The sequence below is a fragment of the Ovis aries genome, chromosome 18, assembly GCF_016772045.2.
Source record: "Ovis aries strain OAR_USU_Benz2616 breed Rambouillet chromosome 18, ARS-UI_Ramb_v3.0, whole genome shotgun sequence".
Classification (NCBI taxonomy): Eukaryota; Metazoa; Chordata; class Mammalia; order Artiodactyla; family Bovidae; genus Ovis; species Ovis aries.
The window spans coordinates 1,349,927-1,370,737 of record NC_056071.1 but is presented as its reverse complement, the minus strand read 5'-3'; the positions used below and the strand labels follow the sequence as shown (position 1 = coordinate 1,370,737).

The following is a 20,811-nucleotide window of genomic DNA, read 5'->3' as shown; positions in this document are numbered from 1 at the left end:
CCATGGAATGGATAGTTCATACTTGGCCCCCAGGTCAGGACACGATACAACGCCATGTTGGGAACCACTACTGGCTCCGGAAGCCTGTCACAAAGGAAATCATTGATGGGAGAGGTCAACTGTTGGATGGTCCTTGAACCTATGAATCTGCCACTGTGATCCTTCCCCACACTTACTCCAACTGTATATGAAGGCAACCCAGACTTCAGGAAATCTGACTGAATAGCTGGTCCATCCACCCACCCATCCATTAACAGGTTCCACCACCATTCAAGGTGTATTTCAAGATCTCCGAAAATTGCTCTCCCCTGGCATCCACCCAACTCAGGGCAATGTGCTAATCCTCCTTTGTCACAGGATTTTCATCCACAGAAACACCCTAATGGAATTTCCAGGCTCAGCCTCCCAACACCAGCACCCATGCACACTGACCAAAGAAACAATCAGACGAGGGGCCCTCAGCTTGGCCCACCTCTTGGACACTCTGCCCATTGATCTTCTCTCAGTATTAGGAGAAAACTAGGTAGCAATCCATCCCCAGAAGAACATGACACAGAAGGCTGGCTGAGGCCATGACTTCTGCTCTGACCCTGAGTGAAAGCTCTGTGCTATCCGCCAGGGACCAGGCAGTGGGCACACGGAGGCCTGACACACTCAGTGGCAGCCCAGACGCTCTCAAATGGCTTCAGCTTCCTCTGCTACCCTCACTCTCATCCACACCAGGAGACAAAAGACCTGGATAGCTCATGCAGAGAGAGACAGTTCATGGTCCCTAGTCATAACCCGAGCATGGGAGATGCAGCCCCTTTCCCCTATGGCTCACCTTCACATCACAAGGCTCTCACCCTCAGCTTGCACACTGTGGCTGCTCACATCCCAGGGAGCAAATGAATGTGACCCTGGCCCTTTGATCCCTGTGGGAGCCACGTGCTGGACCTCAGTTCCGATGAGGAGACGGTAGGGGTGGCTCACTCATTTTGTTCAGATTTCCAAGGAATGCATTTGTGGGAGTCATCATCGATCCAAGCACGTGTGCTCTAGGTGCTGCGTGAGCAAAGTTGCCACCTCCATCCCAGGAAGGTCAGTGAGCTTGATCAGGTAAGCATTCAGGACTGTGCAGATTGCAGCCTTGGGGCAGCCAAGCTGCAGGCCCGGGACCTTGCATGCCCCAGGAAAAGCCCAGAAAGTGAAGGTGTGAATCCCATGCCCAGATCCCTGGGGCCAAACCACTAGGTTTCCTCGAAGAAAGACTGCTTACCGCCATGGTTGTTCCATCTGTACACTCAAGGGCCACCTGTCCAGTTGCCTCTGGGGATTTGTGAGATTCATCTTGAGAGGCTGGCTATCATGGAATATGCGATGGGTAACCTGTTGCCAACAGTTTTCCATCCTGGGCCACTCAACCTGGCCTGGGGCGAGAAAACACATGCATGTGTGAGGAAGAGCACCAAGTACACGGGGGAAAGAGCCAAGGCCTCCGGGAGCACTGCCAATCATCCTGGCATCTACCACTCAATTGCTGCAAGAAGGTGTGCTGTGTAGGCAGCCAAACAGGGATGTGTTGGTGCACAGATACATTCAGAGTCAAGGGACCTACAGGACAAAGAATGCCAATCTGCCAACTGCCTGGTCTCAGGCCTGCAATTCCACTCCATGTACTGTCCCGGCAAACACAATCTAAGGATGTCCCCCAAGAACCCTGAGAACCCCTCAGGTGAATGGGGGCCCCTTCGCCACTGACATTCCAGGGAAACACACCCACTCTTGGCACCTACTCTGCTCACAATAGACTCACCAGCACGGGAAAGGATAAAAGGTCCCTGAGGGCCTCCATGACATTAAGCCCCTTCTTTGATACGGAGCATATCCATGAAAAATGGCTCTTTTGGCCCCATGACAAAAGGGCCCCAGTGGACTCAGCCCGGTTGACACATGAGTGTGCTTGCTTCCTGGTCAAAGCCATACTAGAAGCCCTTCCTTGAACAACACGAAGAGCTACAGGCCATTGGAGCCATTCCAAAGCACAAAGATGCTGGGGCTCCACCCTTTAGAGCAACTGGGTCACTTGTCATGCAACCTTGTTCTTTTTGAGCCAGTAACATCACTGCCATGAGCCCAGACACAATATGAAACTCAGGTCATCCACGACCATCCTGAAACACCAGTCATGACACCACAGAACCCAGCAAAGAGGCACAATGATTGAACCCACATGACGCCTCTGGCCACAGGTTCACAGGAGAGCACAGCCTTGCTGCTAAGCACCACACCAGAGAGCTTCTCCTGCCCTTAAAACTGTAGCCACTCATCTGACTCCCCTATTTCCACAGGGTCCCTGCCCCTTAATTTCTGGGAAGAGCTCCTAAACTTGGGCAGGGATAGGTGGGCTGGGTATAGAAATGACACTTGGATGTCCTGAGGCACAAATTCACTCCATGCACATGGGGAGAACATGGCAAGATGGACAGAAAACATCCCCTCTGCTTCGTATAACCCCCAGGCCAGGACAAGATAAGACACCACCTGGGGAACCACTCATGGCTCTGGAGGTCTGCAGCAAAGGAAACCAATCACAGCAGAGGCCAACTGTTCAATGGTCCATGAACCTGTGAACCTGCCACCACAGTCCTTCCCCACATTCACTCCAACCGAACCTGAAGGCAACCCAGAATTCAGGGAACCTGACGACTTGCTGATCCATTCACTTGCCCATCCATCCATGGGTTCCACCACCACTTGAGGTACATTTCACGATCCCCAAGCTTTGCTCTCCCCTGGCAACTGCCCATCTCAGGGCAATGTGCAGGTTCCTCCTGTTGACTTAGGACTTTCATCCTTGGAAATGCCCTAATGCATCTGCAAGGCTCACCCTCCCAACACTACTGCCCACTCACATACCAACCAAAGAAACAATCAGATGAGGGGCCATCAGCTTGGCCCACCTCCTGGACACTCTGCCCAATGATCTCCTCTGATCACCAGGAGAAAACTATGCAGCATCCCGTCCCCCAGAACATGACATAGAAACTTGTCTGAAGCCATGACTCCTTTCCTGACCATGAGTGAAAACACTTTCAGGCAAAGGCGGTGTGGCTGACAAACTCAATGGCAGTCCAGATGCTCTCAAATGACTTCCATGTCTCTGCTACCAATAGAATCATACATACCAGGAGACAAAAGCCTTGGCTAGCCTCATGCAACCAGAGATGACTCATGGTCCTTAGCCATATCCCGAGGTTGGGAGGTCAGGGCATCTTCCTCATGGCTCATCTCCATACCACAAGGCCATCACCCTCAGCTTGCACACTGTGGCTGCTTACACCCCAGGGAGCAAATGAAATGTGACCCTGGCCCTTTGATTCCACTGGAAATCACGTGCTAGACCTCAGTTCCGATGAGGAGACGGTAGGGGTGGCTCACTCATTTTGTTCAGATTTCCAAGGAATGCATTTGTGGGAGTCATCATCGATCCAAGCACGTGTGCCCAGGAGCTGCATGAGCAAAGTCACCACCTCCATCCCAGGAAGGCCAGCGAGCTCAATCAGGTCAGCATTCAAGACTTCACAGATTGCAGCCATGGGGCAGGAACTGCAGCCAAGCCTTGGGCCCTAGGACTTTGTATACCCTAGGGAAACCCCTGAAGATCCCATGCCCAGATCACCAGGGCCAAACCACTAGGTTTCCTCAAATAAGGACCACTTACCTCCATGGGTATTCCATCTGTAAACCCAAGGGCTGCATGCACAATGGCCCCCAGGGGCTCATGCTCCTTGTCTCACCAGGCTGGGGTTCACAGAATGTGTGACGGGTTCCCTGTTGACAATGGTCTTCCATCCTGGGCAACTCAATCTGCCTTGAGGTGAGAAAACACACGCATGCATGAGGAAGAGCAACAGGTGTACAGGGGAAAGAGGCAAGGCCTCCAGGAGGGTTGCCCTTATTCTTCAATCTACTATTCAACTGCTGCACCTCGGCCTGGTGTGTCAACAGCCAAATGTGAGCGCATCTGCACATGGATACCTCCGGAGTCAAGGGGCCATCACGACAAATAGCACCAATCTGCCAAGTCCCTGGTCTCAGGCCCTGCAATTTCTCTTCTTTTGCCATTCCCACTGAAAGCTTAAGGATGTCCCCCAAGAACTCTGGAGACACCATGAGGTGAACTGAGCCCCCTTGGCCTAATAGCCACTGCCCTTCCAGGGAAACATCCACTCTTGGCACCTATTCTGCTCACAATGGACTTGCCAGCACAGGGAAGGATAAAAGTTACCTGAGGGCTTCCATGATAATAATTTCCTTTTCCAACAGGTTGTATATCCATGAAAAAAGGCTCTTTTAGCCCTGCAACAAAGGGGTCCCAATGGACACCTGCACTCAGCCTGGCTGACACATGAGGGTATAGGCTTCCTAGCCAAGAGCCATGCTAGAAGACCTTCCTTGAACAGCACAAAGAGCTACAGGCCATTGCAGACATTCTGAAGGGCAGAGATGCTGGGGCTCCACCCTTCAAAGCAACCGGGTCACTTGTATGCTGACTTTCTCTTTGTAAGGCAGTAACATCACTGCCATGAACTCGGACACAACATGAGAATCAGGTTGTCCATGACCACACAGACACCATCAGCCATACCGTCACAGAATCCAGCAAAGAGGCATGATGAATGAATCTACATGACGCCTCTGGCCAGAGGCCAGGAATACAGGAGAGCACAGCCTCCCTGCACCAGCGGGCCAAATGACAAACTGAGCCCCACGCCAGACAGCCTCTCCTGCCCCTACGACTGCCCACTCACATGGGCCACCAACTCCCCTTTTTCCACAGGATCCTGCTCCCTTATTTCTGGGAAGAGCCCCTAAACTCAGGCAAGGATAGGTGGGCTGGATTTACAAATGACAATGGGATATCCTGAAGTACAACTTCACGCCAAACACAAGGGGAGAACGAGGCAGGATGGATAGAAAATATCCCATGTTCCTCATACTTGACACCCTGGTTAGGACAAAATATGACACCAGACTGGAAACCACTCCCAGCTTCAGAGGTCTGCCACAAAGGACCTATCACAGGAGAGGCCAACTGTGGCGGGTCCATGAATCTGTGAACCTGCGAACCTGCCACCATGGTGCTTCCCCACACTCACTCCAACCTTAACTGAAGGTAACACAGACTTCAGGGAACCTAACTGAGTCACAGATCCATCCACTTGCCCATCCACCCATGGGTTCCACCACCATTTGAGGTGCATTTCACACTTCCCAAGCTTTGCTCTGCCCCAGCATCTGCACCCCCTCTCAGGGCAATGTGCAGGTCCCTCTCGTTGACACAGGATTTCCATCCTCGGAAATGCTCTACGGCATCTGCCAGGCTTAGTCTCCCAACACCAGTGCTCATTCAGACAACAACCAAAGAAACAGAAGGGCCATTGGCTTGGCCCACCTGCTGGATGCTCTGACCATTGATCTCCTCTGAATCTCAGGAGAAAATCTGCAGCATGCCTTCCTGGAGAAAAAAATGACATCAAAGCCAGTTGAGGCCAAAACTGCTGTATGAATCATGAGTGAAAAAAACTTGGCTTTTCTCCAGAGCACCAGGCAATGGGCAGCAGGGGGTCAGTGAAACTCAATGGCAGATCAGATAATCAGATGCTTCAAATGGCTTCAATTACCTCTGATAACCGCACACACACTATAACAAAGGACAACATCCCAGGCTAGATTATTGAAGCCAGAGACAAACTTAACTCATTTGTAAGGGCCACCCAAAGAAAGAAGACAACCAAATGGAGGTGACTCAGGTACTGTATGCATGTGTGTGATCAAGTCTAAGCTGGCCCTAATTGATAACTAGCCCAACCCTAGCTTCATGGGAGGCAACGTGCTAGAGCTCAGTATCGATGAGGAGATGGTAGTGAGTTCTCACTCATTTTGTTCAGATTTTCCAAGGAATAAATATGAAAGTTGTCATCACTGATCCGAGCATGTGCTGCTTCGCTGCATACCTCAGCAGGGCAGGCAGGGCTGCTCCAAGATGTGCCAATGACCTGGGAGTCCTCCAGGAGCTGGGAGAATTCAGAGTCCCCAGGCTTCTTGGCAAGAGGAAAAGTCCATTCACACTTACAGGTACTCAGGCAATCCCAGGAAGCCCTAAATTCACAACACATCTTGGGGCAAAGGAAGGCGTACCATCCTTAGTGATCCAAAAAGCAGAAACTCTAAGGTGGTTCCTGCCACACTTATCACAGGACTCTCTTGCACCTCCATTCACTGAATCACAGGCAGAGATTCTTCTACACTACAGTCATACCTGGCAACTTCTCCTGACAAGTCAAAGGAAAGCACAAGCATGCTTCAAATGTGCACCTGGGTTCTCGATGAATAATATCGGTGTCCATGGTTCCCTGGGGGAAAGCCTGCATCTGCTTCTGAACTGCCTCGATCCCTCATGTATGACTGGATACCAATCTATAGCACAAAGGTAGGAAATTATCTTAAAGTTCCTATCAGTGTCTGTCTGACTGAGTATGTGTGCGAGGCAGGGGATTTGATATGGGTCTGAGTGTGTGTGTTCCAGTGTACCAAGAAGAATGTCCCTCAAGACTCTGGCGTGCCTCTGAAACTCCTTCTGGGTGTCTCCAGGACTCAGAGTCCCACTACAAAGGCCTTGGTATCTTAACACACATGTCTTTACCACAGAATCCTGATTTCCTGCTGTCCAACAAAATGGCAGATGACGCCTGCCACTGTCCACAAGCCCCATGAAAAATTTCATGCTGAGGGGCTGTTGAAATAGGGCATGGGCTCGTGATCTCTGTGACCCATGCCCTCTCACTATGAACATGAACCTGACTGCCCAAGGTCGCCTGGCAGAGCAACTGTGTATGCCATGTACCATGAGACATGTCAGCTAAAACTACAGCTCAGGCATCCATGGTGACAAGACCTACCTACTCCTGGATCAAGGAAACTTTCCCCAATAAGGTCAAAAGTATTAGGAATATGACTCTGGGGCAGATATGGCCCACTATTCCTTAAAAGGGCAAAATAATTCAGAGCATGAGTCTCTTCCTGCCCAGTGAGTCTAATCACTCTCCGGGGCTCCACCAGAAAGGGCAAGATGGGACCTGGTCTTCCTCAGGTACCAGGATCCAGGGGTCACTCCCACAGAAATTGGGCCCCTTTGCCGGCCAGATAACGCTCAGATCCACAGCCTGCAGGACCCTGGGAACCAACCACACCCAGGAAAAACTCATAAAATAAAGAGATTCTACAAATTGAACTCCTCTATCTACCCCTAGTGTGACTCACCCACATCAGAAGCCACCAGGTCTTCTGTTCACAAAGGGACATTTAATACTCAGAAGACCAACAGGAAGAAGGTGGCCTTTGTTTATGGTGACACCACACCATTCTGCCTGGCATCCCTTCTCTGCTACACAAAACCATCAAGTGTTCACAGAACACCAAGCCTGCTTGCAGGAAGACTTGAGACGAACTTCCACGGAAAGACCTTTATTATGTGAAGTTTCCCACAACAGTGCCAGGGGAGTCACTTGCTAAATCATGGAGGAAGCCTTGGTATGCCAACCAAAGATGACTCTCTAAAAACCACAGGACTCCAAGGTTGATACTTCTCAGTCAGGGTGGTGAACAATTAGGTGCCATCTGGGCGGTCCAGCTGGTCCCATCTTTAGGAACTCATACACCTTGCAAATTCCAGGCCAAAAGGAAAAACAGATATGTGCAAAGATCTCGTTTCTGCCCACACTAGCTGGCTGTGAGGTCTCAATAAGTGGAATTCTTCAAGGCACCAAAGATATGCTTTTCGAGTCCTTCTGGCAGTGGGCCACCAAGGCCACAAAGGTCACCCATCACTGAGCCTGCCAGGCACCAAAATGCACTCTCCTCTGTACCCAGCCAAGGGCAGCTCCAAAAGGACCACACTGTATCACTGAAAACAGAACAACAGTGCCTGCAGCCTCAGCAGACATATCATCCCAGTAAATCCCACTGCACTTTTCCTCACCTGCACAACCATTCTGCTCTAGGCCTCTGGCTAACCTGCAGGAGGGATGCAAGGCTGGGACCACCACACAGTCCACAGCGGCCTTCAAGACACAAGCATGCAACAGAAGATGCAACACAGGAACTGCCAAGGGCAGAAACGAGGCCTATTGCCTTCCACCCCTGCCACCATTTGACTAGGTCCCTGCAAACGCTACAGCCCACAGGGCACTCAAGAAATCTCACCAACCCAAAGGGCCTCAACAGCTAGGACCTCAGATCTGACCTGAGGCTCCAATAAGAAACTACAAAATCTTCCTCACTTTGGCTTCCACATCAACACAGCCCCAACTAGCACACTTGCAGCAGGAACTGGAACAAAACGCACATTTTCAAGCCAAGAGCTCAATAGGCCTAGGCCAGGATCTACTCTGACTCCTAGCATCACTGGTCAGGCTAGACGTCTCCCGTGAACTTCAGTGGCATTGACCTCAGACCCTGCACTCCAGGAAAACCGCATGAACACCTTACACAGCCCACTCAAGAGGGAGCCTTGCAAACGGTGGTGACCCTGGTGATCCTCCTGCTCTATGCATGCATGTGACACAGTGAAGCAGCCCTTACTGCTAATTAGCGCACTCAGCCCCAGGAGAGGCGACGCGCTGGAATCCACTGTCGGTGAGCAAGCAGTAGTGAACTCTGACTCATTTTGTTCAGATGTTCCCAAGGAACGCCTACGAGAGCGTCGTCATAGATACGAGCACACGCTGGCTTGCTGCCCACCTCAGGAGGGCAGGTAGAGCCAATCTCAAGAGGAGCCAGTGACCCAGGAGTCCTTCAGGAGCCAGGGGAGCAAGTCCTTCAGAGCTCTAAGACTTCTCTGCAGAATGGTCCCTCCATACATACAACTACTCAGGCAGTCCCAGGAAACCCTACATCCATGAAACATCTTGTGGTAAGAGAAGGTGCCATCCTCAGTGATCCAAAGAGCAGTGGCAGGAACCTGGGCCTGTCAACTTCTCACCAGACTCCCTTGCATCTCGAGGTACTGTCTCATGTGCATAGCTTCTTGCCCTGGATGACAGACAGTCATACCCAAGAACCTCTCCTGACAAGTGGAGAGAAAGCAAAGGAATGCTTCAGATGTATACCCAAGTTCTCACTGAACAATGTTAATGCCCATGGCTCCCTGGGGGAAGGCCCTTATCTGCTTAGCCAAATGTATTGATCCCCTACCTAGGACTGGATAAATATGTGAGCATGAGTGCCGCAAAGTAGGTTCAAGAGCGAGTGGGTGTCTGACAGTGTGCATGGGTGGCAGGGTATGCGATGTGGGATTGAGTGCATGCGCTCTGGCGTACCAACAAGGATGCACTCTTAGGATTTTGGATGGGCCTCGAACTCCTTCCGGGTATCTCCATGTCTCAGAGCCCCATGCAAAGGCCTCGGTTTCTGAACATGCATGCCGTCTATATGGAGTGTGGACCTCCTACACTCCCACAAAATGGAGTCGATGCTTGGCACCTTCCACAAGCCCCATGCAAAATTTCACCGAGGGGCTGTTGACATCGGCTCTGGGCTCCCTATCTCCATGACCATTCCCTTTGACCAAAGCATAAGAATCGGACCAAGTAAGGTCGTGCTGCAGAGCAACTCTGTTAATGCCACAGAGCTTGAGACTACACCAGGAACTACTTCAGCTCAGGTGTCCTTGCCCACTAAACCCAGCTCTACTTAGAGCAAGGAAATTTTCCATTAGAATGAGAAATGTATGGTGAACTTTGCCCTGGGGCTGATGACCCACCATATCCTTGAAGAGCAAAAGAATTCAGGACATGAGCCTCTTCCTGCTCAGTGAGTCCAATCACTCTCCAGGGATCCAATGCTAAGTGAAAGACAAGAGGTACTCGTCCTCAGGTACCAATATCTAGGCGTCACTCCCACAGAAATGGGGCCCCTTGCCTGGCCAGAATAGGTTAAGATCCACAGAGTACAGGCTCCTGGGTACTGACCACATCTTATGGGAAAAACTCCAATAAAGCAGGGCTTCGTCCAAATTGAACACTCCTGCCCCAAACAGCGACGCACCCACATCAGAAGCCTCCAGGGGCTCTGTTCACACAGAGACCAACCAGCACCCAACAACAGGAAAAAGGTGGGCTTTGACTACAGTGACATAACGCCATTCCACCCTACACCTTGTGTCTGCCACATAAGATGACCAAGTGCTCACAGATTACTAAGGTGGCTTCCAGGAAGACATCAGAAAACCTGCCAGGGGAAGACTTTGGATGTGCCTGGTCTCCTGCCATAGTTCCAGGGGAGCTCCTGGTGCCTACACTGAGGCAGCCTTGGTATGCCAACCAATGACCAATCTCTATCACAAACATGGGCCTTCAAGGTTGATAATTCACTGTTGTGGGGCGAACACCTGGGTGGATCAGGGCCAACTAGCTGGCCCCAAATTTTAAGACATACCTTGCAAATTCCAGGCTGAGGGGCCAAATGGGGGCCAAGAGGATGTACGCACACCACATTACCACCCATGGGCTGGCTCCTTAGGCTCGGTTAGTGCAACTTCTCAAGGTACTAAGGATACGAATGAAGAGTTCTTCTTCTGGCATTGGACCACCAAAGCCACAACGGCCACTGTCACTGAGCCTCCCAGGCACAAGCAATCCCCTCTCCTCTGTACCCAGCTGAGGACAGCTCCAAAAGGACCACAGTATGTACCACTGAAGAAACAACAGTGCCTTCAGCCCCAGGGGACAGATTGTCCAAGGAAATCACACAGCACATTTCCTCACCTGCACAACTATTTTGCTCTAGGCCTCTGGCCAACCTGCAGGAGGAATCCAGGCCTGGGATCACTTCACAGTCCATGGCGACCTCCAAGACTCAAGCATGTGACAGCAGTTGCAATTCAGGAACTGCCAAGGGCAGAAATGAGGCCTATTAACTGTCACAACTGCCACCGTTCCCCTAGGTCCATGCAACCACTGCAGCCCACAGGGCACTCAGGAATCTCAACAACCCAAAGGGCCGCAATGGCGAGGGCCTCAGACCTGACCTGGGGCTCCGATCAGAAGCCACAGAAGCGTCCTTGTTTCAGATTCCACATCGCCACTGACCCAGTAAGTGCATTTGCAGCAGTAACCAGGAAGGAATGAACATTTTCAAGCCAAAAGCTCACCTGTCCCAGAGGATTCACTGTGACTCCTGCCACCACTGGACAAGCCGGATGCCTCTGTGCTCCTCAGTGCCCTTCACCATGGACCTCGCATTCCAGGAGCCACTCCAACATCTGTACACGGCCCACCCTCAGACGGGAGCCTCGCAAATGGTGGTGACCTGGCTCCTCCATGTGTGTGTGTGACATAGTGGGAGATGCCCTTATTGCTAACCAGCCCCGTCCTTAACCCCTAGGGAGGCAATGTGCTGGACCTCAGTTTCGATGAGGAGACGGTAGTGAGTTCTCACTCACTTTGTTCAGATTTTCCAAGGAATGCATGTGAGGGTGTCATCATCGATCCGAGCACGTGCTGGCTCGCTGCCCACCTCTACAGGGCAGGCAGCACCACTCCCAGGAGGAGCCAGTGACCTGGGAGTCCTGCAGCAGCTGGGGGAACTCAGAGCCCCCAGGCTTCTCAGCAAGAGGAACGGTCCCTTCATACGTACAGCCACTCAGGCAGTCCCAGGAAACCTGAAATTCATAACACATCTTGGGGCAGGAGAAGGCATACCGTGCTCAGTGATCCAAAAAGCAGTGGCAGCAATTTGGGCATGCCACACTTCTCGCCGGACTCCTCTGCACCTTGAGTCACTGCCTCACGGGCGGGGCTTCATCTCCTGGGTGACGGACAGTCATACCTGGCAACTTCACCTGACAAGTGGACAGAAACCACAGGAATGCTTGAGATGTGTACTTGGTCTCTCACTAATACTGATGCAAATGTTTCACTGGGGGGAGGCCTGTATCTGCAACCCAACTATGTTGATCCTTTACAGACAAATGGTTACCTATCTTTCAAAAGAGTGCAGCAAACTAGGCACAAGTGCATGTGGGTGTCCTTCTGACCAGGCATGCAAGGGTGGCAGGGGATTCGATGTGAGGTTGAGTGCCTGTGTTCTGGTGTACCAACAAGAACGCACCCTCAGCATTTTGGGTGTGTGTCTGGAAATCTGTCCAGGTATCCAAGTCTCAGAGACCACATGCAAAGGCCCTACAGTCTGAACACGTGTGCCGTCTCCATGGAGTCCTGACCTCCCGCCCTCCCATGAAATGGGGATAACACTTGGCATCTTCCATAAGATCCATGCAAAATTTCACCAAGGGGCTGTTGACATAGGCTCTAGGCTCCCAATCTCCATGACCCATGATCTCTGACCTCAGCACAGAGACCTGACTGCCCAAGGTCACCTTGCAGAGAGTCTGTGTGAATGCCACGTACCCTGAGACTATGTGAGCTACGACTATAGCTCAGGGGTCCTTGTCACAAGTCCCACCTCCTACCCTAACAAGATAATTTTCCCAGAGAACTGCACAGTAAGGTGAACTTGGCACTAGGGCAGATATGGCCCACTGCACCCTCAAATAGGAAAAGAATTCAGGGCATGCGTATCTTCCTGCCATTCAGTCCAATCAAAGTCCGGCCTCCACTGGAAACTGCAAGATGAGACCTGGTCATTCTTAGGTACATGGGGTCATGCCCACAGAAACGGGATTCCTTTCCCAGCCAGATTATCCTCAAATGCACAGCCTGCAGGGCCCTGGGTACTGACCACACCCTAGAGAAAGCCCCCATAATGCAGGGCTTGGTCCAAATTGAACTCATTCTGCTGCAACGGGTGACTCATCTAAATCTGAAGCCTCCAGGGCCTTGGCTCACAGGGACAATGAGTAGCCAGCAAGACCCACAGGAAGAAGGTGGGCAACGCGACCAAGGGCTCACAGATCACCAAGGATGCTTTCAGGAAGACTTCAAAAGACCTGCCAGGGGAAGACCTTGGATGTGCCAGGTCTCTGCCATAGTGCCATGGGAGCTGCTGTCTCCTACAATGAGGCAGCCTTGGTATGCCAACCAATGACCAATCTCTATCACAACCACGGTCCTCGAAGGTTGATGCTCCATTGCCAGGGGGGCAAACACATGGGCGCTATCAGGGCTGGCTGGCTGGCCCAACCTTAGGGAATCTTGATAATACCAGGCCAAGGGGACAAATGGTGGCCAAGGGGCATGTGTGCACACCACATAACTACCCACAGGGCTGGTTCCTTGGCCTCATTATTGCAACTCTTCAAGGCACCAAAGATACCCTTGGAGAGTCCTTCTACTGGCAGTGGGCCAACAAGGCCACAAAGGTCACCTATTATTGAGCCTCCCATGACAAGCAATGCCCTCTCCTCTGTACCCAGCTGATGGCAGCTCCAAAAGGACCACACTGTATCACTGAAAACAGAACAATAGTGCTTGCAGCCTCAGCAGACATATCATCCCAGTAAAGCACACTGCACTTTTCCTCACCTGCACATACATTCTCCCCTGGGCCTCTGGCCAACCTGCAGGAGAAATGCAGGCCTAGGACCACAGCACAGTCCATGGTGACCTCCAAGACTCAAGCATGTGACAAGAGCTGCAATTCAGGAACTGCCAAGGGCAGAAATGAGGCTTATTAACTTTCACAACTGCCACCATCCCCCTAGGTCTCTGTAGCCACTGCAGCCCACATGGCACTCAGGAATCTCAGTAACCCAAAGGGCCACAATGGCGAGGGCCTCAGATCTGATCTGGGGCTCCAGTCACAAACCACAGAAGCTTCACTGCTTCAGAATCGACATCACCAGAGCCCCAGTTAGCACACTTGCAGCAGGAATCAGGACAAAATGCACCTTTCCAAGCTAAGAGCTCAACTGTCTGAGGATAGGATCTACTGTGACACCTACCGCCACTGGACAAGCCAGATGCCTCTATGCTCCTCAGTGCCTTTACATGGACCTTGCATTCCAAGAGGGCCGCTCGAACATCTGTACATGGCCCACCCTCAGACAGGAGCCTCACAAATGCTGGTAACCTGGTTCCTCCATGTGTGTGTGTGACACAGTGCCCTCACCTCTAACCAGTCCCGCCCTTAACCCCAAGGGAGGCAACGTGCTGGACCTCAGTTTCGATGAGGAGACGGTAGTGAGTTCTCACTCATTTTGTTCAGATTTTCCAAGGAATGCATGTGAGGGTGTCATCATCGATCTGAGCACGTGCTGGCTCACTGCCCACCTCTGCAGGGCAGGCAGCACTGCTCCCAGGAGGAGCCAGTGACCTGAGAGTCCTCAAGCAGCTGGGGAAACTCAGAGCCCCCAGGTTTCTCAGCAAGAGGAATGGTCCCTCCATACTTATAGCCACTCAGGCATTCCCAGGAAAGCCGAAATCCATGACATGTTTTGCGGCAGGGGAAGGCGTACCATGCTCAGTGATCCAAAAAGCAGTGGCAGCAACCTGGGCCTGCCACACTTCTCACCGGACTCCTCTGCACCTTGAGTCACTGCCTCACTGGCAGGGCTTCGTCTCCTGGGTGATGGACAGTCATAACAGGCAACTTCACCTGACAAAGGGACAGAAAGCACAGGCAGGCTTCAGATGTGTACCCAGCTTCTCACTAAGCATATCGATGCCCATGAGGGAAGGCCTTTTCTGCTTCCCAACTGCAGTATCCCCTATTTCCAACTGGATAGCTATGTGTTGGAATGAGTGCAGAAAGTTAGGTTCATGTGACCGTGGATGTCTGTCTGACTGAGTGTGCAAGCGTGTAGGGGAACTTGATGTGGGTCTGAGTACTTGTGTTCTAGCGTACCAACAAGGATGTGCTCTCAGGATTCTCGGTGTGCCTCTGGAACTCTTTCCGTGTACTTCCGTGTCTCAAGGCCCTGTGCAAAGGCCTTGGTGTCTGAACACGCACATCTCCGTGGAGATCTGAACTCCCACCCTCCCACAAAATGAGGGATGATGCCTAGCACCTTCCACCAATACCATGCAAAATTACACCAAGGGGTTGACATAGGCTCTGGGCTCCTGATCTACATGACCCCTGCTGTATCACCAAAGCACAGGAACCTGAGTGCCCAACGTTCCCTCGTGGAGCATCTGTGTGAATGTCCCTCATCCTGAGACTACCCCAGCTACTATTACAGCTCAAATGTCCTTGCCACAAGTCCCACCTCCTCCCTGAACAAGGAAACTTTCCAGAGAAGGCCTACAGTGTGGTTAACTTGGCTTTGGGCCAGATACAGCCCACCATACCCTCACAGAGCAAAAGAATACAGGGCATGGGTCTCCCTGTCCAATCAGTCCAGTCACTCTGGGGCTCTCCTGGAAAGTGCAAGACAAGGGGTGGTCATCCTCAGGTACCAGGATCCAGGGGTCACTTCCACAGAATCAGGAACCCTTTACTGGACAGATTATGCTCATCCTCAGCCTGCAGGGCCCTGGATACCAACCACAACCTAGAGAAAAATCCAATAAGGCAAGTTCATTTTACTTCAGTCACTCAGTCGTGTCTAACTCTTTGCGACCCCATGAACCACAGCATGCCACGCCTCCCTGTTCATCACCAACTCCTGGAGTTTACTCAAACCTATGTCCATTGAGTCAGTGATGCAATCCAACCATCTTATCCTATCGTTCCCTTCTCCTCCGGCCCTCACTCTTTCCCAGCATCAGGGTCGTTTGAATGAGTCAGCTCTTCACATCAGGTGGCAAAAAGGATTTGGAGTTTCAGCTTCACATCAGCCCTTCCAATGAACACCCTGGACCGATCTCCTTTACGATGGACTGGTTAGATCTCCTTGCAGTCCAAGGGACGCTCAAGAGTCTTCTCCAACACAACAGTTCAAAAGGATCAATTTTTAGCACTCAGATTTCTTTATAGTCCAACTCTCACATCCATACATGACTACTGGAAAAACCATACATAGCCTTGACTAGACAGACCTCTGTGGGCAAAGTAATGTCTCTGCTGTTTTAATATGCTGTCTAGGTTGGTCATAACTTTCCTTCCAAGGAGTAAGCTTCTTTTAATTTTGTGGCTGCAATTACCATCTGCTGTGATTTTGGAGCCCAGAAAAATAAAGTCAGCCACTGTTTCCCCATCTACTTACTTGCCATGAAGTGATGGGACTGGATGCCATGATCTTAGTTTTCTCAATGTTGAGCTTTAAACAAACTTTTTCACTCTCCTCTTTCACTCTCATCTAGAGGCTCTTTAGATCTTTTTCACTTTCTGCCATAAGGGTGGTATCATCTGCATATATCTGAGGTTCTTGATATTTCTCCAGCAATCTTGATTCCAGCTTGTGCTTCCGCCAATCCAGCATTTCTCATGATGCACTCTGCTTATAAGTTAAATGAGCAGGTAACAATATACAGCCTTGACGTACTCCTTTCCTATTTCAAACCAGTCTATTGTTCCATGTCCAGTTCTAACTGTTGCCTCCTGATCTGCATATAGATTTCTCAAGAGGCAGTCAGGTGGTCTGGTATTCCCATCTCTTTCAGAATTTTCCCACAGTCTATTGTGATCCACACAGTCAAAGGCTTTGGCATAGTCAATAAAGCAGAAAGAGATGTTTTTCTGGAACTCTCTGGCTTTTTCCATGATCCAGCAGATGTTGGCAATTTGCTCTCTGGTTCCTCTGCCAGAGGAACCAGCTTGAACATCTAAAACCAGCTTGAACATCTGGACGGTTCACGTATTGCTGAAGCCTGGCTTGGAGAATTTTGAGCATTACTTTACTAGTGTGTGAGATCAGTACAACTCTGCAGTATTTTGAGCATTCTTTGGCTTTCTTTGGGATTGGAATAAAACCTGACCTTTTCCAGTCCTGTGGCCACTGCTGAGTTTTCCAAATTTGCTAGCATATTGAGGGCAGCACTTTCATAGCATCATCTTCCAGGATTTGAAATAGCTCAACTGGAATTCTGTCACCTCCACAAAGCAAGACTTGGTCCAAACTGAACTCCTCCTGTCCCCCAGGGTGACTCACTCACATCAGAAGCCTTCTCTAAAATCAGCTTGAACATCTGGAAGTTGACAGTTCATGTATTGCTGAAGCCTGGCTTGGAGAATTTTGAGCATTACTTTACTAGCATGTGAGATGAGTGCAAGTTTGAGCATTCTTTTGCCTTTCTTTGGGATTGGAATGAAAACTGACCTTTTCCAGTCCTGTGGCCACTGCTGAGTTTTCCAAATTTGATGGCATATTGAGTGCAGCACTTTCATAGCATCATCTTCCAGGATTTGAAATAGCTCAACTGGAATTCCATCACCTCCACAAAGCAAGACTTGGTCCAAATTGAACTCCTCCTGCTCCCCAGGGTGACTCACCCACATCAGAAGCCTCCAAGGGCTCTATTCACACAGGGCAATCAGCACTCAGCAAGACCCACAAGAAGAAGGTGGCTTTCCTTATGGTAACACCTTGCCATCCTGCCTGGCAGTTCGTCTCCACCACACAAGACCACCAAGTGCTCACAGATCACTAAGGCTGCTTCCAGGAAGACTCCAAAAAATCAGGCAGGGGAAGACCTTGGATTTGCCAGGTTTCCCACCCGCATGTCACGGGAGCCAATGGCTACTACACTGAAGCAGCGTGGTATGCCAACCAATGCCGGATCTCTACCACAACCATGGTCTTCCAACGTTCACATGTCACTGCCAGGGTGGTGAACACGTCGGTGGGATCCGGGCTGTCTTGCTGGCCCCATTCTTCGGGAACTCATACACTTTGTAAATTCCAGTCCCAAGGGCTAAATGGGGGCCATGGGGCATGTGCACATACCTTATTACCACCAAGAGGGCTGGCTCCAGGCCTAGTTATTATATCTCTTCAAGGCACCAAAGATATAGTTTGAAAGACCTTTTACTGGCATCAGGCCACCAAGGCTACAAAGGTCACTATTACCGAGCCTCCCAAGCACCAGCAATGCCCTGTCCTCTGCACCTAGCCACGAGCAGCTCCAAAAGGAGGACAGTATATATCACTGAAGACAGACCAACAGTGCCTGCATCCTCAGCGGACATATCCCAGGAAATCACACTACACTTTTCCTCACCTGCACATACATTCTTCTCTGGGCCTCTGGCCAACCTGCAGGAGAAATGCAGGCCCAGGACCACAGCACAGTCCATGGTGACCTCCAAGACTCAAGCATGTGAAAGAGTTGCAATTCAGGAACTGCCAAGGGCAGAAATAAGGCTTATTAACTTTCACAACTGCCACCATTTCCCTTGGTCTCTGCAGCCGCTACAGCCCACACAGCACTCAGGAATCTCAGCAACCCAAAGGGCTGCAACAGCGAGGGCCTCAGATCTGACCTGGGGCTCCAATCACAAACCACAGAAGCTTCATTGCTTCAGAACTGACATCAACAGAGCCCCAATTAGCGCACTCACTGCATGAACTGGGAGGAAACCACATTTCTGAGCGAAGAGCTCAAGAGCTCAGCCAGGATCTTCTGCGACTCCTACCAACACTGGACAAGCCGGATGCCTCTATGCTCCTCAGTGCTCCACACCATGGACCTCACATTCCAAGAGCTGCTCCAACATCGGTACGCAGCCCACCCTCAGACGGGAGCCTCACAAATGGTGGTGACCTGGCTCCTCCATGCCTGTGTGTGACATAGTGGGAGATGCACTCACTGCTAACCAGTCCCGCCCTTAACCCCAAGGGAGGCAACGTGCTGGACCTCAGTTTCGATGAGGAGACGGTAGTGAGTTCTCACTCATTTTGTTCAGATTTTCCAAGGAATGCATGTGAGGGTGTCATCATCGATCCGAGCACGTGCTGGCTCGCTGCCCACCTCCACAGGGCAGGCAGCACCACTCCCAGGAGGAGCCAGTGATCTGGAGGTCCTCTAGCAGCTGGGGGACTCAGAGCCCCCAGGCTTCTCAGTAAGAGGAATGGTCCCTCCATATGTACAGTCACTCAAGCAGTCTGAGGAAACCTGAAATTCATGACGTCTTGAGGCAGGGGAAGGCATACCATGCTTGGTGATTCAAAAAGAACTGGCAGCAACCGGGGCCTGCCACACTTCTCGTCAGACTCCCTTGCACCTCAATTCACCGCCTCACGGGTGCGGCTTCGTCTCCTGGGTGACGGACAGTCATGCCTGGCAACTTCACCTGACAAGGGGACAGAAAGCACAGGCAGCCTTCAGATGTGTACCCGGTCTCTCACTGAGCGAGATCAATGCACATGCTTCATGGGGGGAAGGCCTGTATCTCCAAGCCAAGTGTATCGATCCTGTACAGACAACTGGATACCTATCTGTCAGAAGAGTGCAATTATTAGGTTCTAGTGCCTGTGAGTGTATGTCCAACTGATCAGGGTGGCAGGAAATTTGATGTGGGGCTGAGTACCTGTGTTCCAGCATACCAAAAAGGATGCACTCCCGGCATTTTAGGGCTCCCTTGGAAACTCCTGGGTGTCTCCGGTCTCAGAGCCCGCGTGCAAAAGCTTTGGTGTCTGAACACATGTCCCATCTCAATGGAGCCCTGACCTGCCACCCACAAAATGGGGGATGACGCTTGGCACCTTCCTCCAGCCCCATGCAAAATTTCACTTCAGAGCTACATACATAGGTTCTAGGCTCCCAATCTCCATGCCCCATGAACTCTGGCGAAAGCACAGGGATCTGACTGAACAAGGTCGCCTTGCGGAGCATCTGTGTGAATGCCACGTACCCTGGGACTACCCCAGCTACTACTACAGCTCAGGGGTCCTTGTCAAAAGTCCTACCTCCTACCCTAACAAGGAAACTTTCCCATAAAACCACATAGTATGGTGAACTTGGTACTGGGGCAGATATGCCCCACCACACCCTCAAGCAAAAGAATTCAGGGGATGCATCTCTTCCTGCACAGTCAGTTCAATCACTGTCCAGCCTCTGCCGGAAAGTGCAAGATGGGCTTTGGTCTTCCTCAGGTACAAGGATTCAAGGGTTACTCTCACAGAAACTAGACCCCTTTCCTGGCCAGATTATCCTTAGATCCACAGCATGCAGCGCCCTGGGTACCGACCACACCCTAGAGAAAGCTCCCAAAATGCAGGGTTTGGTCCAAATTGAACTCCTCCTGACCCAAAAGACGACTCACCCACATCGGAAGCTTCCACGGCCTCAGCTCACAAAGGGACAATGAGCACCCAGCAAGACCCACAGGACGAAGGTGGGCTTTGACTAGGGTGACATCACACCTTTCCACCACGTCTCAGCTATGCAACATGATGGAGGGCTCACAGATCACCAAGGCGGCTTCCGGGAAGACTTCAAAAGACCTGCCAGGAGAAGACCTTGGATATGCCAGGTTTCTACCATAGTGCCAGGGGAGCTGCTGGCTCCTACACTGAGGCAGTGCTGGTCTGTCAACCAATGACCAATCTCTACCACAACCAAGGGCCTTGAAGGTTGATGCTTCATTGCCAGTGTGGAGAACACCTGGGTGTCATCAGGGCTGTCTGCCTGGCTCCAGCCTTTAAAAACTCACACACCTTGTTAATTCCAGGGTCAGGGCCCAAATGGCGGGCAAGGGGCATGTGTACACACTGCATTACCACACACAGGGCTGGCTCCTTGGCTTCTGTTACTGCAACTCTTCAAGGCACCAAAGATACGCTTGGAGAGTCGTTCTACTGGTAGCTGGTCACCAAGGTCACAAAGGTCACCTATCACCGAGCCTCTCAATCACCAGCAAGGCCCTCTCCTTTGTATCCAGCCAAGGACAGTTCCAAAAGGACCACAGTATGTATCACTGAAAAAA

At 51.2% G+C, this 20,811-nt stretch overlaps 7 non-coding genes across 7 annotated transcripts; all 7 read right to left on the bottom strand.

The window, feature by feature from the left end:
- Window positions 1-932: 932 nt before the first annotated feature.
- Window positions 933-1,024, bottom strand: LOC114109176 (small nucleolar RNA SNORD116). Its single transcript, XR_003585862.1, has one exon. It is a non-coding gene; the product is annotated as a small nucleolar RNA SNORD116 (small nucleolar RNA).
- Window positions 1,025-3,380: 2,356 nt separating this feature from the next.
- On the bottom strand, window positions 3,381-3,472 carry LOC114109179 (small nucleolar RNA SNORD116). The gene has a single exon (XR_003585865.1). It is a non-coding gene; the product is annotated as a small nucleolar RNA SNORD116 (small nucleolar RNA).
- A 2,408-nt stretch (window positions 3,473-5,880) lies between these two features.
- Window positions 5,881-5,974, bottom strand: LOC114109190 (small nucleolar RNA SNORD116). The gene has a single exon (XR_003585875.1). It is a non-coding gene; the product is annotated as a small nucleolar RNA SNORD116 (small nucleolar RNA).
- A 2,692-nt stretch (window positions 5,975-8,666) lies between these two features.
- LOC114109200 (small nucleolar RNA SNORD116) lies at window positions 8,667-8,759 on the bottom strand. The gene has a single exon (XR_003585882.1). It is a non-coding gene; the product is annotated as a small nucleolar RNA SNORD116 (small nucleolar RNA).
- A 2,682-nt stretch (window positions 8,760-11,441) lies between these two features.
- Window positions 11,442-11,534, bottom strand: LOC114109174 (small nucleolar RNA SNORD116). Its single transcript, XR_003585860.1, has one exon. It is a non-coding gene; the product is annotated as a small nucleolar RNA SNORD116 (small nucleolar RNA).
- A 2,621-nt stretch (window positions 11,535-14,155) lies between these two features.
- Window positions 14,156-14,248, bottom strand: LOC114109178 (small nucleolar RNA SNORD116). Its single transcript, XR_003585864.1, has one exon. It is a non-coding gene; the product is annotated as a small nucleolar RNA SNORD116 (small nucleolar RNA).
- A 4,488-nt stretch (window positions 14,249-18,736) lies between these two features.
- On the bottom strand, window positions 18,737-18,829 carry LOC114109172 (small nucleolar RNA SNORD116). Its single transcript, XR_003585858.1, has one exon. It is a non-coding gene; the product is annotated as a small nucleolar RNA SNORD116 (small nucleolar RNA).
- Window positions 18,830-20,811: the final 1,982 nt, after the last annotated feature.